The 21,383-nt window shown below is 40.4% G+C and overlaps 1 protein-coding gene across 4 annotated transcripts in view; it reads right to left on the bottom strand.

Annotated features, from left to right (window-relative positions):
* The window catches only part of slc37a1 (solute carrier family 37 member 1), a 120,848-nt gene extending 100,631 nt beyond the window's left edge, over window positions 1-20,217 (bottom strand). For 2 of the 4 annotated variants that reach the window (XR_009811380.1, XM_061926281.1), the window contains exon 1: window positions 10,100-10,237. The gene's annotated coding sequence lies outside the window, so the exon portion shown is untranslated. Of the gene's footprint in view, window positions 1-7,856; window positions 7,914-10,099; window positions 10,238-18,805; window positions 18,904-20,139 lie in introns of those variants that run through there. The other 2 variants (XM_061926282.1, XM_061926283.2) reach the window with 2 other exon arrangements.
* Between the last annotated feature and the right edge of the window lie 1,166 nt (window positions 20,218-21,383).

The raw sequence follows: 21,383 nt of genomic DNA, 5'->3' as shown, positions 1-21,383 counted from the left end.
AAGCATTTAAGTCCCCTCTCAAAACTCATTTGTATACTCTAGCCTTTGAATAGCCCCCTCTTTTTTTTTAGACCAGTATATCTGCCGTTTCTTTTCTTTTCTCCTCTGCTCCCCCCTACCCCTTGTGGAAGGGGAGACACACAGGTCCGGTGGCCATGGATGGGGTGCTGGCTGTCGGGACCCGGGGTGGACCGCTCGCCTGTATATCGGTTGGGAACATCTCTGCGCTGCTGACCCGTCTCCGCTCGGTATGGTTTCCTGCTGACCCCACTGTGGACTGGACTCTTACTGTTATGCTGGATCCACTATGGACTGTAGTCTCACAATATTATGTTAGACCCACTCGACATCCATTGCATTCGGTCTCCCTAGAGGGGGGGGGGGTTACCCACATATGCGGTCCTCTCCCAAGGTTTCTCATAGTCATTCACATCGACGTCCCACTGGGGTGAGTTTTTCCTTGCCCTTATGTGGGCTCTGTACCGAGGATGTCGTTGTGGCTTGTGCAGCCCTTTGAGACACTTGTGATTTAGGGCTATATAAATAAACATTGATTGATTGCATTTTTTTTGTACATCATATTTTTCAGACAATGTGCATATTGTGTAAAAGTGTACAAAGATGTATGTGCAACTCAGGATGTGCAAAATAGCAGTATGGCAAAGGTGTATTATGAGAGTACATGAACATGGTTATGACATGTGACAGCTATTTAGGAGTCTGATGGCAAAAGGGATAATATTTTTTTTGTTTTTTTGACATCTGTTTTGTGGTTGTGGTGCTCTTTGAAAAGCTAAATGTATTTTGATCAGTCCAACAAAATATGGCCATATTTTCAGAATATTTCCATTACATTTTGAATGCAAAAAACAAGTTATGGTGTAAAAATACTTGATACCTTTCTACTAGCGGTGCAACAGTACATTTTGGAATGTGATTTTTAAAAGTGGGTACAAAGGCATACAGATTTCCCACGCGGTGAACATTGAGTGATGGACAGGAAGTCTACCTCATGTCACGTGTCTACTTGGTAAATAAATACAGTGCAGCCCAGCATTTGGCAAGCAGGAGTTATGGCTAGCGATTGTTTTTAGAGAAAAGCCAGAGCCTGGAGGACCTCTCGAATTGTTGAGGTGTCACAAGGTATGTGATCTTGTTCAGATTTTTCCGTACGTAGAGTTCGATTCAGTACAGAGGCGTATTACAATGACACATTAAAATGAAGGTCAAGAAATATTGGGCCTTGTAACAGCCCGATATTTATTATGCACCACTACTGTTAAGAGCCAGACCAGTATTAATCTGAAATGAAATCAATATAAAATGTTCACATCATGAGGAGTAAGCACATCTGCACACAAAAAATGTATGATCCTAACATGAGATATCAAAATTCTCCACTGTAACCATTTCTAATACAAAAGAATCTGTCAGTACCCTCGCTTTGGAAGCGCTAAAAACTACAACAAAGATGAAGGGGAAAAGACGCAGTCAAATTGGAGCCACGTAAATAAGACCGCCTACAAAATGTTGCATCCTAAAGAGACAATCAGAAAGCGGCTTGAAGACGGTCTATAAAACACAATCTATGCAAAATTCTGACAAAAGAACCACATTACATGTCAAATCGACCACAAGGAAATGTTTGAAATGAAAAAAAAAATACAACCCCTTTAAAAGGGAACTGCAATTTTGGGGGAATTTTGCCTATAATTCACAATCTTTATGAGGGACAAGAACACATTTGTTCGTAAATAAATGTCTGTTTACAATGGAGACAATGGGAGGTCCTCTATTCCGTCCATTAACCGCCAACAATACTCCATTTACATTTTGTGACCTGAATATTAACCAAGTATTAGTGATATTTTTTAATTTAAGCGCTAAGGTTCAGGACCTATTTTTAGCGGTGCATTGTCACTGAACGCTAACTTCATTATGCTGCTGTATTGATGTCATCAGCTGGTGAGCTGCTTCCTCGCCTTAGGGCTTGTGAAAGTTTATTCTACATCATAAATAATGTCTCTCACCTTGACAGTGAAATGATGGACATAATCCGAGATATAGGTCAACTTTGACAATCAATTTAAATCCGAAAATGGCGGAAAAGACCCGAAAAGACGTTTGGTTCCATCCCCTTTTTCGTTCGAGAGGATTATGAGTCATAGACTGACTCTTGCCAGATCCTTGTAGTTCGCTGAGATCCACACAAGAATCTAGTACTTCTCAATAGGAGATGTATTTCAGAAGGCGGGGCCTTGTAAAAACAATCATTGTATGTGATTGGATAAACCACTTGTCTATCTTCTTGAATGACGTGCTACTTCAACCACTCACATCGAAATCAAGCCGTGACGATGAGAGCGACGCTGGGAAATCCAAAACAGAACAGCCGACATATTGGATAACGACAGAGCGAAAAGTTCTCTGTTCATCTTTTAAATAATTAATATTCGATAGATTCGACAAAACAGTTGCAATAGCAGAATTAATGTCAGCACACGACTCCTCGCTGCGTGCCGCCAATGTTGTTTGAATCAAACAGTCACTTCGGCGTTACGTCACATCTATGAAATCCCGCCCGGCGATCCTGATTGGTTAATTATTTTTTGCTATCTTGAAGGAGTTTGCATTGCCCTCGATTCCATATCCTTGTGTGGAGCTCAGCAAACTACAAGGATCTGGCGAGCGTCAGGTTATATGAGTCATTCTTCAATATATCAACATCCTAACAGTTGGCATCCCAGCAGACATGAGTTGAGTAAGTGATATTATTTTATATTTTGGCTCTCAAAGTCTGCAGTGAGTAGTAATCAGTGATGTTGTTAGAAGGAAAAAGTAAACATCCTGATTAATTTGTGGAATTAATGCTCTACCATATGCTTAAAATGAGCAAAATATGTAAATATTACGTTACTATAAATGTGCCTGTTACAACATATACTTACAGCGTGCATTTAAAACCTTGATGGAGGTTTTTGGATGTTTCATTACGCGCTTTATAGGCAGATTACAGCGACCCCCATAGGGTCCATTCTAAGCAAACTAATGCTCGCATTTATTTACGAGTTAAAATTAAAAAACATAAAAACAAAAACATACGTGCTTGTCTTGCATAAGGATTGTGAATGATGGGCAACAATTCCTCCAAAAAGTGCAATTGCCCTTTATTTTACACAAGGAATTTGACTTGGTAGACTAGCTCTCTTCGTCCATCCATCCATCCATTTTCTACCGCTTGTCCCTTTCGGGGTAACGGGGGGTGCTGGAGCCTATCTCAGCTGCATTCGGGCGGAAGGACAATTCGCCACCTCATCACAAGGCCAAACAGACAACATTCACACTCACATTCACAAGCTAATGCAAATTTAGTGTTGCCAATCAACCTATCCCCAGGTGCATGTCTCTGGAGGTGGGAGGAAGCCGGAGTATCCGGAGGTAACCCACGCAGTCACGGGGATAACATGCAAACTCCACACAGAAAGACCCCGAGCCCAGGTATCGAACCAAGGACCTTCGTAATGTGAGGCACATACAATGACCCCTGTTATGCCATGCTGCCAGCTCTCTTCGTACAATGTAAAAAAAATATCTACCATTTACTAAAATATAAACAAGTACCTAGATAGCTAATATGTGCAAGACTTTGATGAAATGGTCTTGGGCAGCGTGGCGCAGTTGGGAGACGTGCCAGCAACCTGAGGATTCCTGGTTATATCCCAGCTTCTACCAACCTAGTCATGTCCGTTGTGTCCTTGAGCAAGACACTTCACCCTTGCTCCTGATGGGCCGTGGTTAGCGCCTTGTGGCAGCTCCCGCCATCAGTGTGTGAATGTGTGTGTGCGTGTGTGTGTGTGTGTGTGAATGTGGAAATAGTGTCAAAGCGCTTTGAGTACCTTGAAGGTAGAAAAGCGCTATACAAGTATAAGTAACCCATTTACCATGAAGAAAAACCGCCAAGGCAATAAGATGTAACAAACGCATGCATTTTATTCTCACTTTTGGGAAAAAAAGCACTATCATTGTTTTGTATTCATGATCATTATTACCAGCAGTATTTGGAATATTCCTTTTGCTTGTGGACATAAACACGTCTTCTCTTAAAGAGAATATCAACATTTACCGGAATATTGTATGCATGTAAAGGTTGTTTATGTCACTGCTGTTTTATCTGTTATTTCAGGACAGATTTGCACAATGCAGTGTAGGTCGCCACAGCCAGTTGTCAATATTATATACATGCATTATGATAGCCTGGGGTTTCTTTGTTACATTAAAGCAGTGTTTTTCAACCTCTTTTGAGACAAGGCACATTTTTTTCCATTGAAAAAAATGTGGAGGCACACCACCAGCAGAAAACATTAAAAATGAAACTCGGCAGCCGATATTGATAGTAAAAAGTTGTTCTCGCAAGTGTTGGATATGAATTCAAACCATAACTAAGCATTCATCACTATAGCTCTTGTCTCAAAGTACTGTCACGACCTGTCACATCACACCGCGACTTATTTAGAGCTTTTTTTGTGTTTTCCTCTGTGTAGTGTTTTAGTTCTTGTCTTTTGGCGGATTTTCCTGTTTTGTTGTTTTTTTCCTGTAGCAGTTTCATTTCTTCCCTGAGCGCTATTCCCCACACCTGCTTTGTTTTAGCAATCAAGAATATTTAAGTTGTTGCTATCCTTCTTTGTGTGGACATTGTTGATTGTCATGTCATGTTCGGATGTACTTTGTGGACATATTATCTGGCGTTTTGTTTCGCAATATTATGCAAAAGAGACTTTTCTTACCTTCTGGTATCTGATATCTGTATTTGGGATCTGCATAAGTCCTGAAAATGTGCGCGCGCGTCCGCCTTTGTAGTCGATAAGCTTCTTCTTTTTCTCTATCTTCTTGTTATGGGACATTCATCCTCTGCTGTTGCCATTTGTAATATAAAGTAGTGTAAAGTCCTTACTTATATCTGTCAGTAAACTCGCGATGAAAGCGCTAAAACATACCGGTTTAGTGAGTTTACATTATTCACCCAAGGAACTTTAGTTATTAGAGAGTTCCAGTCTGACTTTTTTTCACGGGACAAATTTCCGGTGTTGTTGTTGCACTAGTGAGCCACAGGTGAGGAGATGCTGCTCCGTTATTGATTTAAGTAAAGTCTGAATGTCATTAAAACAGTTAGCTCCATCTTTTGACACTTCTTCCACTCCCGTCCTTGCACACTACACCGCTACAACAAAGATAACGGGGAGAAGACGCTGTCGAAGGTAAGCCACGTAAATAAGACCTCCCACAAAACGGTGCATCCTGAAACGACTGTCAGAAAGCGACTTGCAGATGGTCTGTAAAACATAATCCATGCAATATTTTGACCAAAGAACCACCATTACATGTTATGTTGACCACAAAGAAGTGTTTTCAATTAAAAAATAAAATAAAATAAGATGACCCCTATAATCCGGTGCGGCTTTTGTATGAAAATAAACCTGACTAGACCCGCTCATCGGCAGTGGGCCTTATAATCCGGTGAGCCCTATGGTCCGGAAAATACGGTAATTTAATTAAGTAATTTAATCACACGGAGGAGTGATGACTCTTATTGTTGGCGTTTAAATGATCATTTGTTGCTCAATGTTCCATTTGCCCGTGTGGAACTGAGAAAAAGGGCTTTTGTTTACTCTGTGCTCCTTTTACAAAAAGACTAGAAATGAACTGAACTTATTTCGTTGAACACTTTTAAGTCCAGATTGCGAGCACTTGAGATATTGTTTTCAAATTGTAACTGTTTTTCTTAATGTGTTTGACATGTATTTTTATGTAACTATCTTTTTGGCCAGGACTCCCTTGAAAATGTTAATGTCAATAGGACTTTCTTGGTTAAATATAGGTTATAAATATAAATTAAAAAAAACTTGTCCCCTTACCATTTTCTAAAAGTTTTATTAAAACCATGTCTTTGCTGTCGTCCAGCATTCTGTTTTTGTTTACTTTGTAGCCAGTTCAGTTTTAACTACTTTTTCAACAGTATTAAAGTGCAGCATGTCTTCGGCGATGTATTTAAAGGAGAACATTATCACAATTTCAGAAGGGTTAAAACCATTAAAAATCAGTTCCCAGTGGCTTATTTTATTAGTCTAAGTTTTTTTCAAAATTTTACCCATCACGCAATATCCCTAAAAAAAAGCTTCAAAGTGCCTGATTTTAACCATCGTTATATACACCCGTCCATTTTCCTGTGACGTCACACAGTGATGCCAATACAAACAAACATGGCGCATAGAACAGCAAGGTATAGCGACAATAGCTCGGATTCAGACTCGGATTTCAGCGGCTTAAGCGATTCAACAGATTACGCATGTATTGAAACGGATGGTTGTAGTGTGGAGGCAGGTAGCGAAAACAAAATTGAAGAAGAAACTGAAGCTATTGAGCCATATCGGTTTGAACCGTATGCAAGCGAAACCGACGAAAACGACACGACAGCCAGCGACACGGGAGAAAGCGAGGACGAAATCCGCGATCGCCTTCTAACCAACGATTGGTATGTGTTTGTTTGGCATTAAAGGAAACTAACAACTATGAACTAGGTTTACAGCATATGAAATACATTTGGCAACAACATGCACTTTGAGAGTGCAGACAGCCCAGTTTTCATCAATTAATATATTCTGTAGACATACCATCATCCGCTCTCTTTTCCTGAAACCTGATCTGTCCAGTCCAGTTGTAAATGCATCTGCTTCGAGTGTCGCAGGATATCCACACATTCTTGCCATCTCTGTCGTAGCATAGCTTTAGTCGGTAAAGTGTGCGGAACAAACGTCTAATTTCTTGCCACTTTCGCATCTTTGGGCCACTGGTGCAACTTGAATCCGTCCCTGTTGGTGTTGTTACACCCTCCGACAACACACCGACGAGGCATGATGTCTCCAAGGTACGAAAAACAGTCGAAAAAACGGAAAATAACAGAGCTGATTTGACTCGGTGTTTGTAATGTGTTTGAGAAAATGGTGGATTGCTTCCCGATGTGAGAGCGAATAATAGAAAGGCGTTTAATTCGCCAAAATTCACCCATTTAGAGTTCGGAAATCGGTTAAAAAAATATATGGTCTTTTTTCTGGAACATCAAGGTATATATTGACGCTTACATAGGTCTGGTGATAATGTTCCTCTTTAACCGTTTTTTCTGTGAACGCACAGAAAATAAGTATATTCTGTTTTGTAACAAACAGGACAGTTAAAACAGCAGCAATAACAACGAACTATAAAAACAAAACTAACTTGCTTAAAAAGAAATAAGCATTTTGTGATGGTGTTTAAAAGCTGTACACTAAAATATTATTTATTATTGATTATTGGGACGGCGTGGCTCGGTTGGTCGAGCCACCGTGCCAGAAACCTGAGGGTTTCTGTTTCGATCCCCGGCTTCCGCCATCCTCGTCACATCCATTGTGTGCTAGAGCAAGACACTTCGCCCTTTCTCCTGATGGGTCGTGGTTAAGGCCTTGCATGGCAGCTCCCGCCATCAGTGTGTGAATGTGGAAATGGTGTCAAGTATAACCCATCCATCCATCCATTTTCTACCGCTTGTCCTGTTCGGGGTCGCAGGGGTGCTGGAGCCTATCGCAGCTGCATTCGGGCCATTTACCGTTAACTCCTGGCATTTTTAACACTCTAATATAATTGTATCATTGATTAATTCTTAACATTTTAGCTATCTAATAGATTGCATGTTTACTAGGGCTGTGTAATATGGCCGAAAACTCTATCACGATATACGTTTTTCATAATGATCGATATCGATAATGATACTTTTTATTACTTATTTAAGCTTGCCAATAAATACAGTAAAAAAAATTCAAACTTACCAAGGGTGCTATTTATTAGTGGAGAGAGTGTCTGGAAGCCAGGTAGAATCAACGCGGCTGTGGTAATAAAATAATTAATGTAGATATGAAGGCAGTTGCAGATTTGAGACACTAGATACCAGGAGTGTATAAGCTATTGAACAATACACAGTAGTTTGGGAAGCAATTAATTAAACTGACACATTGGAAGTGTCAGGATGTTGGCGCACTGTCTGCAATAAAACCAACAACACTAAAGACACGTTTTTGTTATTGAGTTGATTTATCAAGATATCACTGTTTCTCTTCTCACTCCATATGATGTATCATGTTGTAATACATGGTGTTTACGTGACGTCACACATCCGGGTTATCCCGGGTCATCCGCCATCTTGGGAGGCAAACAAAACACACCTGGCCTAGTTGACACGCTTCACGATTATTGACAATAGCTTCGAGCAAACACTGGTGAAAGGTGCATAATGGTTATTTCCTGTTGGGTGAATGGATGTACAAATCGACGGGATGGATCAGTGCAGCGAGGATTTTTCAGTATTCCTAAAATTAGACACAACGAAGGAGAACAGACAAGGAAAATCAGCGAGGAGAGACGACGCTTGTGGTTGGCAAGCATCAACAGGAAAGAGGAGCCATCTCAACATTCCAAAATATGTTCTGATCACTTTGTAACAGGTAGGATTACGTCTCAATCTGTTTATTAAACATTTTAGAACGATGTATTGTTTATTTTTTTGTCAATTTGCTATTCTCGAAGCCCTTTATGGGATGGACCACGAAAGCGAAAGCCCCCCCCTCAGGATATATAGCGCCCAAATTGAATAAATTAACAAATTTATCACATATATAAATAAATATAAGTGGATGGGAGAGGACAGGCTTGGGCAGACTCCCCTTATCCTAAGGAGTCCGACGTGTCCTCGCTAAACACATGGTTTTAATGTACGTTATATATACATACCCTGCCCACTACAAGCACTTTCTCGTTTGCAGTCATGTTTTTAACGTCGCTGACCCATCCGTTAATAAACTGGTTGTACGCCTCCAGAGACTTGAATGCCCTCAATTCCTCCATTGTATAGGCACTGGTGTAATTGACGAGGTAGTTCAAAATGTCTATGTACGTTATGGCCGGGAGGCATTTGTGGTCATACGTGAAACTTTGTTTCGGCACTTCGTACGGGTCAACGCCTATGCATTGTGTCTTCTGGTTGTATCTTTCCAACGTCTGGTTGTCCAAGCCTTCTTTATACTTCTTTTTTGCTGGTTTCTCGGCCATTATGCATACGTTTGTGAACGGGTTCGTATATATGAATTTGCTGATGTTGTACCGGTGCGCTTGCCTTTCAAAATGGCGGATCGCGCGGAGCATCATGGGAAATCAGTCGGGCGTGAAAACTATGTATTACAATTGCATCCAGCAGTAGTGGCGATCCAGTGCTGTACGGTGCAACAAATTTCATCGCAAATGCGCCTAAAAATAGACCGTGCGACTTTAAAATCAAGAATATTTAAGTTGTTGCTATCCTTCTTTGTGTGGACATTGTTGATTGTCATGTCATGTCCGGATGTACTTTGTGGACTCCGTCTCTGCTCCACACGCTGTAAGTCTTTGCTGTCGTCCAGCATTCTGTTTTTGTTTACTTTGCAGCCAGTTCAGTTTTAGTTTCATTCTGCATAGCCATCCCTAAGCTTCAATGCCTTTTCTTAGCGGCACTCGCCTTCTGTTTATTGTTGGTTTAAGCATTAGAAACTCGCCTTTTGACCTGCACGCTGCCTCCTGCTGTCGTCTGCATATTGTGATCACGACAAAGCAATGAGCTACCTGCTGCCACCTACTGATATGGAAGAGTATTACATGGTTACTTTGCCAAGCTCTAGACAGCACAGACACTCAACAAAGGCACATTAATTGCGCGTATTATAATTACGGGTTTGTAAAAAAATATTTGTAACCCAATTAGGTGCAATTACATCATCTCCCACGGCACACCGGTTGAAAAAACTGCATTAAAGGGTAAGCGCGATTCAAAACGCACAGAAGTTGTGTACATTATGTGTCGACGCACCCAAAATGGATCGGCAATAAGTCACATTTCTATGATGATTATGAGAAGATGATGCTAATGTAAGCTAAAAGTGCCGATGCTGCTGCTCCATTACTGCTAGCTACACGTCGCGGCTGCTCAGTTTGTCACATACTCAGAGAATGAACATTCCATACTTGGAGAATGAACACTACATACCTGGATAATGAATATGTGCTACTTCCAAAATGTCTTGTTTTTGTGTGGGTGCCTTCAATCCAGCGACGTATCCTCCACTTCCTTGTTTCGTGTTTGCTACTGTCACCAAGTCACCATGAGCCACTGTGTCCGTGAACGCACCTCTTTCCGCGTGTGACGTCATCTGCAACTGCTCTTTGATCCCCAGTCGGTGTCTGACCTTTGCTCTGCAGTCTCAAACTTACAATGCTGCGGATTTGCCAAAGTAAATAAAGGCCCTTTTTTTTTTACTTGACATTTTTGAGATCCTTGTGATTGTGTGTTGGATCATTTTCATATTCTAAATAAAACACAGGCCAACAACAATTATATGGGCCATTTGTGTCCCAAAGAAATATAACATTACTGAAAATGTTTCCTATTTAAATACATATTTATTTTGTAATGTCCTGCACATTGATCTGATATTTAATGAATACAATTTGAAAGATTAAAAAAAGAAACGTTTTGCCTGTCCCTGCTTTTTAGATTAAAATTAAAGTACCACTGATAGTCTCACACACACCTTTCTCTCCGGCACTCATCGAGGGTGGACGCTCCCCTTTCCTCTCCTGCTTGCTTCTTTGTCTTAACTTTCTTGTTGTCTCTTTTTGCACTGCTCTCCAGATCTAAACATTGGAACTATTTAACTTGTCAATGAAATTGACAAGATCTTGGGTTTGGGGGAACCTGCTTGTCGTGACGGAGCGGTTGTTGCTGGACACACGACGGACTCTTGGGAGAAGAAGGAGTGCCGCGTGCCTGGCGACCCTTTTCTGTCGAGGATGTGAAGATATCCACCTATTCGGAATTATGACAACAGGACATCTGCTGATTGGAGTAAGCGTTGCTCTGGTTTGTCGACAAATTGGAAGTTGCTGGCAGTCTTCAAAGTCGCCCAAAGCTGCCACAAATGATTGGAGGATGCGGGCAGAACTGTGGACACTTGTGATTTGGATAACATCGGGCTGTCTCCCCCGCAGGATTTTGAGGACCAGTCATAGACAATTTAGAGCAGGGGTGTCAAACTCAAATACAGAGTGGGCCAAAATTTAAAACTGAACAAAGCCGCGGGCCAAGGTTGAACAAATTAACCTTTTAATAGGGACCCAAACAAGTTTTGCATTGAATATTGAACAAGCAAGGCTTATATAACTTTATAGTGACATACAAAATCGAGTTTCAAATAATAATAATAATGATAAAAAAATATCAATGGCATATCAAATAAAAATTTAATGCCTTTTTTCTATTTGCAGCCTTCTGAGGTAAATATCAACATTAACTTTTTCCACAGGCTAATATATTTGAAAATAAAATAACAATGAATAAACCAACCATTCAGGACTTTAAACTGCTCAGTTTGCAACACACTGATCTAATCTGATGTGCCCAAGCCAGATACCTGCCATCTTTTCTTGGATGCTAGTTCATTAATGTCGGGGCTCAGGCTTTGAGCTGAGGCAACCTTCATTATCGAACGAAGGTGTTCATCAGTCATTATATCTCGTAGTCCACCCGGACCGTCTTGGGGGCGTGCCTTAAAGGCACTGCCTTTAACGTCCTCTGCATTTGACCCATCCCCTTTGATCACCCCCTGGGAGGTGAGGGGAGCAGTGGGCAGCAGCGGTGCCACGCCCGGGAATCATTTTTGGTGATTTAACCCCCAATTCCAACCCTTGATGCTGAGTGCCAAGCAGGGAGGTAATGGGTCCCATTTTTATAGTCTTTGGTATGACTCGGCTGGGGTTTGAACTCACAACCTACCGATCTCAGGACGGACACTCTAACTACTAGGCCACTGAGTAGGTCATGGAGACCAGCTGCTGGGTCTCTGCCACACCAGAGTCAGTTTAGAGAGACTAGAGGAGATGCGGATGAAGAGACAGGGCTCAGTCTGGACCCCCTCTCCAGGGGCCCACCTTTGTTGTAATGGGTGCTGGAAGTTGGCAGACCCATCAGCGATCCTGTTCTGTCTCCCTGTAATGTTTGTCAGCTCTTGAATGGCATTGTGCTGTAAATCTTAATTTCACTTCAGGGATTAATAAAGTACTTCTGATTCTGATTCTGAAGATTAATTTAAGAGCACAGTATATAAAACACTTTAACCCACAAAACAAAACTGCATTAAACAATTGATGCTTTTCAATAAAATGAGGAAGTCAGGATTAATGACTTCAACGAGCATGTTTTGTCATGCGCAGCTTTTCAAAGTGAAATGTGAAGCATGATACTGCTAAAGCATGTTCTCCAGGGTCACAGGGGGGCCTGCCTCACTATTTGAGAAGGACTGACGTATGCTAATGCACCCTGGGGTCGACCATGCGTGCACACATCCTTGTTGATTGACTCTTAAATTGAGCAGCGTTAGTCAATGAGCCAAAAGCACCATTGTCCAGCGCTGCTCCTAAGATGACAAAAAGTGAGTTACACAACACAGCCACACTAGCCGGAAGCTCCATCTTTTTGGTGTAAATAAGCCAGCTCCCAATCGTATATTCTAATTATGAATTTTTTACCGTTGGTCAGAATGTTGAGGCGGCGCATGTGCCAAATTTGACCAGCAGAGGGAGGTAGAGTTACACACACAGTCACAGGAACAGGGGTACATGTGGTGCATTCACTGACATCCGAATTCTAACCAACGACGCAACACTAGAAGGTCGTTTACAGAAACAAGACAATAAGTATTTCCCTGCTAAATAATTACATTTATTAGGGGGTAAGTAAGTAGTAACTATAACTAATTATTGTTTGTGAAGTCAAAATAGGTGCTTTTAGGAAAACATTAAGACAGCACTTTTATAATCACTCATCAAGAGTTGGGTAATGCAATCAAATTGTTATGTATTCTCGGTAAATATTATCAGGCAAACCAAATATTTTTTTTGTTTTTTTTCTTAATTTAAAAAAGGTATGACTCAATAATATGACAAAGGGAAAACAAAACGTGAGAGATCCTTTCACTTTCAATTTTTTTTAAACGATCACACTATCAAAGAAAATTTCAATGTATAGCCTGATACCTTTATCTGCTTTTATTTTACTCTAGTGTTATCCCTCGCACATGTTTTATGTTTATTTTAATTTTTCCTATGTTTGTATGTTACAACTTCTTGTTAGTATATAAAAATACTAAAGGGAAAAAGCGGTAGAGATGGATGGATGCAGGGGCGTCACTAGCTTTTAAGGACAGGGGGGGCTTAGCCCCCAGGAGATGCACAGGATGTGAGCGAACGTAGCGCACGAGCACAAAACTTCACAAACGGCTAACAAAGACTTAGATATTATTCATTGTTATTATTATTATTTCAGTCGGTTTATTTTCAATCTGTGTTCAGTACAACAACAAACATGGGTTTGCACAGTGACATTTTGTTTACAGCATCAACAAGAAACAATTACTTGCATGATCCTTCAAGATACACTGAAACACAATGAAAGTCATGGCATTAGCCTCTATGTTATTCCTTCACAATATAGAGGCTAATGCCACGACTTGCGCTCACAATACAATAATTGCACAGATTACATTTTGGGCACATATGTGACTAAAATGGTTGTAAATTCAAGCCCTGGAAATATTACTTAATTACTTGAATTAAAGTAATATCTGGATCGGGATAATTTGGCTTGTATATAATATATTTATATAAATATATATTATGGCAAGTCGTTAAGGAAATTAAATATATATGGAAGTCTGAATAGAAATGAGAAACGTTTATATATACTGTAAATAAGAAAGACTTAGAGTCCGTCTGCTGATCTGAAAAAGAGCCAAAGCTGTCAAAGAGCTGAGGGACCATCTTCAAATTTCAATGCTGAAACAAATAATGCAAACAATAAAATGTAACTTCCAGGGCTTGAGATTAACGTAGTCCCGTCGTCTCGGGGTCGGTAAAAACAATGCACGGGACAAAATTAAATGCTCTCCGGGACGATGGCTTTTAACCATTTTTTTTCTTTTTATGAATTTATTCATTTTACATTTTATATTAAATGTCTTGGTTTTTCCTCCCTCTGAAAATCCTATGAAATGTTTAACAAGCCATCCTATAACAATACAACAGCTATTAATGTAACAATACAATAACACAAATATATTTAATTATGTTTTTTTTTTTTTATTTTAACAATAGGCAATAGTATATTACTTTATATGGATTCTACAAGAAACACAAAACTTAAAAATTTAATTATTTACAATTGCATACACAAGGTTTCGTGCAGCTTCACTCATTGTAAAGGAAGACGGAAGTCCACGCAGGAGAAAAATGACTACAAAGATGGTGTCTGGGTTTTTCTTAATATATATATATATATATATATAAGTCTTTCATACATACAGTATATATATATATATATATATATATATATATATATATATATATATATATATATATATATATATATATATATATATATATATATGAAAGACTTAAAGGTATACGAGATAGGCTCCAGCTCCCCCCGCGACCCCAAAGGGAATAAGCGGTAGAAAATGGATGGATGGATAGAGGATGTTGTGGATCATGTTGACTATTGGTCCTCCTAATTGTCAATCATTCTGGTGATGTTACGTAAAATATATATGTATATATATATATATATATATATATATATATATATATATATATATATATATATATATATATATATATATATATATATATATATATATATATATACATATACACATATATATATATATATACATATATATATATATATATATATATATATATATATATATATATATATATATATATATATTAGAGATGCGCGGTTTGCGGGCACAACCGCGGAGTCCGCGGATTATCCGCGGATCGGGCGGATGAAATTTAAAAAAATTAGATTTTATCCGCGGGTCGGGTCGGGTCGGGTGGTTGAAACAAAAAAAAATTAGATTTTAAATAGATTCTGGCGGGTGGCAGTTAAACCAATTGGGAAATATATATACATAGTTAAATGTTGTTACCCACATACGAAAAACGAGCAGGCACCTGCTGCATATGCCACAACAGAAGAAGAAAAAAAAAAAGAGATGGACACTTTTACGGAGCGGAGAAGGGACGCCTCGCCGGGGTCAGGGACCGAGGCCCCTTCCCCCGAGAGGGCCCCACCGGGAGCCGTAGCTGAGGCGATCCGCGAGAAGGGCCCGACGCACGTCCAGGGTCACCACCGCGCCCACCGCACCGACACCCCGCCTCGTCCGCCGCGGCCGGCGTCACGCGCAGCAGGTAAGCAGCTTACCTGCCCGCCACCCCCGTGGCCGGGGGCTCGTAACAGGGGTCACTCCGCGCGCTCCGCCCGCGCAGCTTACCTGCCCGCCACCCCTGTTGCCGGGGGCGCGTAACAGGGGTCACTCCGCGCGCAGTGCGCTCACAAAAGGGGTGGGGCTCACCCTGGTTGATATAGACAGCAGCTAGGACGGTGGCCATGGAAGTTGGAACCCGCTAAGGAGTGTGTAACAACCCACCTGCCGAATCAACTAGCCCTGAAAATGGATGGCGCTGGAGCGTCGGGCCCATATACCCAGCCGTCGCCGGCAGCGAGACGCGCTTGGAGGTGCGCTCAGCGCGGCTCCCATATGATTGCGCACTGGTGTGCTTCTGGGTCGTGACAGCGTGGCACGCGAATGTCTGTGCTGCATTGGATCAGTCTCCTTTCTTTAACAGGCAAAAGCTTTATAACCTCACTAATGCCTTGCATCGTCTATATTAGATATATAACAACGGGCTTGAGCCCCCCTAAAATAGGCCTAGCAACGCCAATGGATGGATGGATGGATGGGTTATCGTTATTAAATAACGAACGGGATTGGTCCATATATGTGGGTTTTCTTCGTCCCCACCCCATAGCAATTTTTTTTTTTTACAGTCTTTTGTGCTCTTTATTTATTTTGACTTTAGTGTTTATACCCTTGTCATTGTTTTCAGTCTAATGTCAAAAAAAAAGTTTTACCTCAAATGTATGGATAGGTAGACGTATTAAACACATCCATCAACATCCATGTCTTATTCTGCGGTAAACTTTTTTTTAATGTTTATTTTCTAATTTTGATTCATTGATTGAGACTTTTATAAGTAGATTGCACAGTACAGTACATATTTTGTACAATTGACCACTAAATGCCGCATACTTGCCAACCTTGAGACCTCCGATTTTGGGAGGTGGGGGTTGGGGGTGTGGTTAAGAGGGGAGGAGTATATTTACAGCTAGAATTCACCAAGTCAAGTATTTCATATATATATATATATATATATATATATATATATATATATATATATATATATATATATATATACTTGTCCGGGGTGTACCCCGCCTCCCGCCCGATTGTAGCTGAGATAGGCTCCAGCGCCCCCCGCGACCTCAAAGGGAATAAGCGGTAGAAAATGGATGGATGGAATTCACCAAGTCAAGTATTTCATATATATATACTTGTCCAGGGTGTACCCCGCCTTCCGCCCGATTGTAGCTGAGATAGGCTCCAGCGCCCCCCGCGACCATGAAGGGAATAAGCGGTAGAAAATGGATGGATGGATATATACCTACATCCTGAAAGTATGCAAACAAAACTGTGTTTACTTTAGATAATTGATACTTCAAACTTGCATAAATAAATCTTAAGGAATATAACATAACTTGGCTTCTGAGAGCTTAAAAATGAAATGAATAAAATGCTTAAGTTGTTGATAAACAAGCAATTATTTTAATAATTAAATATGGTCATTTTAAAGGAATTATTATAATTTAAATTAATTAGTTCAAATATGTTTATTTTAATGTATAATGCTGGATGTAATAAGGAGTCAAAAGAATACAATTAATTTTGATGTTTTTAGCTAAATATAGTATATCTCAATTGTTGATGACTGATGATGACAACCAAACCTAACCCCCCCCCCCCCCCCCCCCACTCCACACCCCGAATTGTAAATAATGTAAATAATTCAATGTATACACCCTGATGATTATCTTGTGTGATGACTGTATTATGATGATAGTATATATAGATCAGTGACGTGCGGTCACTGGAAAGAAAAAAAATGTAAAAAGAAAAAAATTAATTAAATTGTTATATGTATCCAGTGATTATACTATAAAGTTATTTTCCATTTAACTTCACCAGTTTTAGATTATTTTTATTCAAAATCGCTGAATTTTCACATTTGCCGTTCAAATACTGAGAAGAGACGGTGCGGTGATCAGCAGCCAGTTGAGGCACGTCACTCAATTGTGCCTCAACATGGATTGCGGATTCGGCTAACTGCTGGCCTGCTGTGCAGTGAGACCGTATTGCTATATGAATTATATTATACATTTCCATAGTTTAGTTAGCTGAGGAATATAATGTACAGTGTATTTTGTCAACAACTATATGTGTGTAACGTATTTCTTGTGCTGAGCAATCATAAAACTGCTGCGAAGACGCACTGTGTGAGGCTCGCGTAATCCCGCCTCCTGGTGCCGGTTATTGCACCTCCGCCGCAGACTGCACCCCCCGACGGGAGCACCACACCAAGCAAAGCCCACACCCAAACCCTCCACATGCAAGACCGAATCCACCCAAAAAAAGTCACTTAACAAGAAGCCAAAAAGTGCAAAAACAACATTGCTTGCGCCGGAGGAGCCGTGAACGACTGCAGGGACACAACATTAGGTACACCTGCAGACTGCAGCACGGATTTCATATATCATTCATTCACAACTCCTCCAACACGAACACCACTGTTCCTGCACTTATAAGTAAAGGTAAGACCATAATAACGTTTATTTTATTAAATGTGCTTTTTTGTGTGCTACAGTTTGTATGTGTAAAGTTAAAGTTAAGTTAAAGTACCAATGATTGTCACACACACACTAGGTGTGGTGAAATTTGTCCTCTGCATTTGACCCATCTCCTTGCTCACCCCCTGGGATGTGAGGGGAGCAGTGGGCAGCAGCGGCGCCGCGCCCGGGAATAATTGTTGGTGATTTAACCCCCAATTCCAACCCTTGATGCTGAGTGCCAAGCAGGGAAGAATGCTGGTATGAGCTTTTAAACATAATCCGTTAACTGCTGCCAATCAAATGGTGAATAAGATACTCTTTAGGGTTCATATGTTTGTAAATCTGACTGTGATGAAGTCAGTGCCTCACCAGCCATGAACCTCACCGCACGTCACTGATATAGATCTTATCTATAAATCTTACAAGTAAGACCAGATGTTATGGGGCAGATCTTATGGGGTTCATTCTCATTGCAATAGCAAGTGGTGGTGGGGAGGACGTTAATAACTCAAAATGCCGGTAATATGCGGTACCACTGTACTTTGACTAGCGTGGGCTCATTCTGATAACAATGAAAAAACTGTCCATCAACATGACAGCAGTAAGGGGATTGTGTAAGACATGGTGTCCAAACTTAGCAATTTAGCAATAGTTATTTTATTTTCAAACTATTCCGAGGGCCAACATAAAAAAATAAGCTGTTGGCTGAATCTGGCCACTGGGCTCCACTCTTGAGAACCCTGATGTGAGAAGTATGCTGCAAACAATAACTGTCTCATAAGTGTGCAATAATAGAAACAAATAGAAGTGCATCAGTGTCAAAGTTTTGATGTTGAAAAGAGCTGGTCAGTTGATCAATAGCAATGCTACGGAGTTGAGTGAAACAATCAAAGGGGTTTGAAAACTTACACTTTGATCATTTTGTAGAGTCTCTGTCTGTTGTAGCTGGGTGTGTGGCTATGCCTTGACATCTCCAGTAGCTTGTCAGCAAAAGCTGCATAGTCAGACTGAAAGATCAAATGTAGTACAATTCAGGATTCAGTGTTCATTACAGATGGTCACAGAAAGATTTGGCATTTGTTTCAGGCATATGCACCGTCTTACAAACCCATAATAGAGTTGTCTGTCAAAGTCCGTAGAGTAGATGGCCTTGTAACTCTGCTTCATACAACAACTCATACGCACGTACCACAGCTGACTTGGTTGTAAATCACAACACAGTCAAAATGGTGCTGTTTTGGGGGGTTGCAAGCACCAATTCAATTCGATTTTAATTCATTTCAATGGGCGACGCTGATTTGTTGTACGAGTGTTTTGAGTTACAAGCCCGGTCATAGAGCCAGTTTAGGTACCGTATTTTTCGGATTATAAATCGCAGTTTTTTTCATAGTTTGGCCGTGGGTGCGACATATACTCCGGAGCGACTTATGTGTGAAGTTATTAACACATTACCGTAAAATATCAAATAGTATTATTTATCTAATTCACGGAAGAGACGAAGCAAATGTCAGCAATCGTCACACACACGTCAACCAATAAGAATTCGGCGGGGGAGGATCATGGCAGAAGTGCATTGTGGGTCATGGGATGCTAACTGCTATATGCTATATGCTACTGCCGTAGCTATTAAAATTGATCATTTGAACATTGGCGGTAACTTATAAAAACTGAGAAGGGCTGAACAAAAATGGCACCGAAAAGGAAATCATATACTGCAGATTGCAAGCTGGACGTAATGAAATATGCAGCAGAAAACGGCGATCGAGCAGCAGAAAGAAAGGACGCTAGCGCCGCATACCAGGAGCGACAACGAGGAATAAGATTTCATCGGATTTAGCGATCAGGAGTGACAGATTTTTTGGTAAACGTATAGCATGTTCTATATGTTATAGTTATTTGAATGACTCTTACCATAATATGTTACGTTAACATACCAGTTGGTTATTTATGCCTCATATAACGTACACTTATTCAGCCTGTTGTTCACTATTCTTTATTTATTTTAAATTGTGTCAGGACGTGGACTATGGCGTGGTTGTTTTCCCGAGATGCAATAAAAGTTGGAGCGGACATGGCGTGAAGGTAAGGACATATTTCTTTTTACTATAAAAAAAGAACAAACTAAAGGTGCGCACAAGGCGGAGGTACAAACTTGACTATGAAACAAAAACTTACACTTAACGTAGACTAAGAACATGAAACAAAAGAACTGCTAAACGTGACATGAATAAACAAAAACTTACTTGGAACAAGTATGGAAATGATCATGGAACAATGGCATGGAATCAATGCATGAGTGACAAGGGTAACAGCAGATAATGTCGCCAGGCCGACCGACAGAAAAAGACAGGATTAAATAACAGTGACATGATTGGTGACAGGTGTGTGAGTCCAAACGTGGAACAGGTGAAACTAATGGGTAACCATGGAAACAAAACAAGGGAGTGAACAACCAGGAACTCAAAAGCGTCCAAAAAACAAACAGCACATGGCCAAACAAAAACTTGATTGACACAGACATGACAAATTGCCTTTCAAATGTCTATTCTTGGTGTTGGATTTTATCAAATAAATTTCCCCCAAAAATGCGACTTATACTCAAGTGCGACGTATATATGTTTTTTCCTTCTTTATTATGCATTTTCGGCCGGTGCGACGTATACTGTGGAGCGACTTATAATCCGAAAAATACGGTACTAATGTGTTAGGATATTAGAAACCATAGAATTTTGACTAACACCTGAATTTTATTTTTCAGTAAGCGCTTTAAGCCACCTGACATTGTTGACAAAATCAAAAACAAAAAAAGACCGCCCTGATATACAAATTGAGATAAACAATTAAAAGTAACATGACAAACATAAAAACGTCAGAAAAAATGTAAATGAACATCAGACCTGGTTTTACTGTAACAAGTTATTTTATGATACATGCATTTTTCCTGCTGGTTTTTTTCCCAACACATTTCTTTACGGCGTGCCGAAGTTGGTAGAGTGGCCGTGCCAGCAATCGGAGGGTTGCTGGTTACTGGGGTTCAATCCCCACCTTCTACCATCCTAGTCACGTCCGTTGTGTCCTTGGGCAAGACACTTCACCCCTTGCTCCTGATGGCTGCTGGTTAGCGCCTTGCATGGCAGCTCCCACCATCAGTGTGTGAATGTGTGCGTGAATGGGTGAATGTGGAAATACTGTCAAAGCGCTTTGAGTACCTTGAAGGTAGAAAAGCGCTATACAAGTATTTACCATTTAGTGACAGGCTCTGGGAACTCAGTGAAGGTAATCTTTTTTCCTTATTTGGAATCTGAACATTTTTTTCTGTGGTTTTCATATTATGTGCACTTTTTCACATTCTCTGCCTTCATTTTGCTGTCAGTTATCTTTGCCCAGAATGAATAGCCAGAAGAAGTCTCCATGGATGAGAACGATGACATGTTGGCCAGCAGAAAGAGGATGAAAAAAGGTGGACATATTGCAAGGGAATAGTATG

This window comes from Nerophis lumbriciformis, linkage group LG31 (genome assembly GCF_033978685.3).
Source record: "Nerophis lumbriciformis linkage group LG31, RoL_Nlum_v2.1, whole genome shotgun sequence".
Taxonomy (NCBI): Eukaryota; Metazoa; Chordata; class Actinopteri; order Syngnathiformes; family Syngnathidae; genus Nerophis; species Nerophis lumbriciformis.
Note: the sequence above shows the minus strand (reverse complement) of the source record. Positions and strands in the feature narration are given on the sequence as shown.